Source organism: Micropterus dolomieu, linkage group LG09 (assembly GCF_021292245.1).
Source record: "Micropterus dolomieu isolate WLL.071019.BEF.003 ecotype Adirondacks linkage group LG09, ASM2129224v1, whole genome shotgun sequence".
Taxonomy (NCBI): domain Eukaryota; kingdom Metazoa; phylum Chordata; class Actinopteri; order Centrarchiformes; family Centrarchidae; genus Micropterus; species Micropterus dolomieu.
In genome coordinates, this window is record NC_060158.1 from 7,317,429 (window position 1) to 7,319,297 (window position 1,869).

The window sequence follows — 1,869 nt, forward strand, 5'->3', positions numbered from 1 at the left end:
CCGGTTGAGCTCAACCAACCTGCCGGTACGCAGCGTTGAATCTTCAACATCGACTTTTTGACCACTGTCAAGCAGATGCCACTGAAACCTCTTCTCCTTCTCCTTCTCCTTCTCCTCCTCCTCCTCCTCCTCCTCCTCTCTCTCTCTCTCTCCCTCTCTGAAGCGTTCAGGAGATGAAGTTAGTTTGCGGGATGATGCTCTCCACTTTGTGATCTGCAGGGTTTGCTGCTGCCTCGTAGTTACAGATCGTCACTTCGTGTCTGTGAGCCTAAACAAGCCCACAGAGAGAAGACAAACATTTAAAAATACAGTGTTTCAGGTTAAAGCTATTAAATTCACACACTTCTAAAAGACCATGGAATTTTATTTTCATTTTGTGTCTTTGAAACTGTGTCACATGAATTAATTTAAATCTAGGCTAAAAACTAAAGGAGACAGGACCTTTGTTGTCAGGGCCCCTACACTTGGAACAAGTCTACCAGAGGAGATCAGGCTCAGAGTCCTATTTATACAAAAAAAAAAAAAAAAACTTTCTGTTCTCCATTATTTGTATATTAACTTTTTTATGTATATAATCTTGTTTATGTTTTATTGTTTGAATACAAACCCCTATGTGATGCTCAATTTTATTTTTTTAATGTTACATTGAAGTGTTTTATGTTTTGTTCATTGCACACCACTGTGGCTGTTACAGAATTTTATTCAACTTGTCTGTTTTACATTGACTACTGTAAATCACTTGTTACCTGTATTGAGAAGTTCTATACAAATAGAGCTATTATTTCTATTGCTTATTTTGTCTGACTAGCAGTCCAAAACACAAAGATATGGAGTTTACTATCATAGAAGAAGAAAAACAAAAGCAGATCCTCACAACTGACCACAAAATATTTGGCATTTTGCTTAATAATTTACACTATTAACAGATTGTAAAAATAGTTTACAATAAATTTTCTGTTATCGACTAATCCGTTTATCAAACCCCTCTGAGCAGATGGAGAGCACATTGCACTTGATACTACTCTGACACTATAAATATAACAGGATGTAAGGAATATGTTCAAGACCACTTTTCACATTCACTTCAAATGCCTCAGAGCAGTGGGTCAAAAGGTTTTTCCTGTCATGCTGCTGCAGTAATCCAGTCAAATACAACAGTCCTACAATAAATCCTCCCTTCATGATGGTTATAATGTTCATATTTTGCTGCAACTGTTTTAGAGAGGTGCTGATTTGACTGCAGTTTGCAATGCTGTTTACTGTATTGTGTTATACTAAGCTGTTTCTAATATTTAGTCCATTCATTAATACAGTGACATCTAGAACATTATCAAGGTATTTTTAGATGATCAGAATAAAGAGGAACAAACTAAAACAGGATTCAGCAGACGGATGCTTCTTTTAAAAGGCTGACCTCCGTGTATTCTCCCCTCAGACCGATGTAGTAGACCCTGGTGCTCTCTGCTCCGAAGTTCTTTGAGATGTGGATGGAGAGGTGCTGAACATTGGAAAAACGAGCAATCCTAGAAATCAGGACACAAGGAGACATTTTAGTTTGAGGTAACAGCTTGGAAATTAAATTCATCAACACTGAACCGTCTGTGTCTAAGAAACCAGGATGTATTAGAGACTCTTTGTAGAAGTTCACAGGAGGAATCAAATATCCTGAGCCATGGTATGCTGTGTGTTCGGAAATTTAATAGGAACACATCCACATGCACACAAGTGGAGACAAGCATGACTTACTGAGACAACGCTTCTTTGACCAGATCGCAAAAGATTTGATTTCACTGCATCACGTCATTTAGCGTCCAGAATTCACTCATGATGCAGCTTACATTCAAGCTACTATCACTTCTCTATGTACAT

General features: G+C 37.9%; 1 long non-coding RNA gene across 1 annotated transcript in view; it reads right to left on the reverse strand.

The window, feature by feature from the left end:
- Positions 1–1,564, reverse strand: part of LOC123976495 — a 2,452-nt gene extending 888 nt beyond the window's left edge. The window contains exons 1-2 of the long non-coding RNA XR_006826367.1: positions 1,415–1,564; positions 20–268 (exon numbers count right to left, since the gene is read on the reverse strand). This is a non-coding gene — a long non-coding RNA (uncharacterized LOC123976495). The remainder of the gene's footprint in view (positions 1–19; positions 269–1,414) is intronic.
- Between the last annotated feature and the right edge of the window lie 305 nt (positions 1,565–1,869).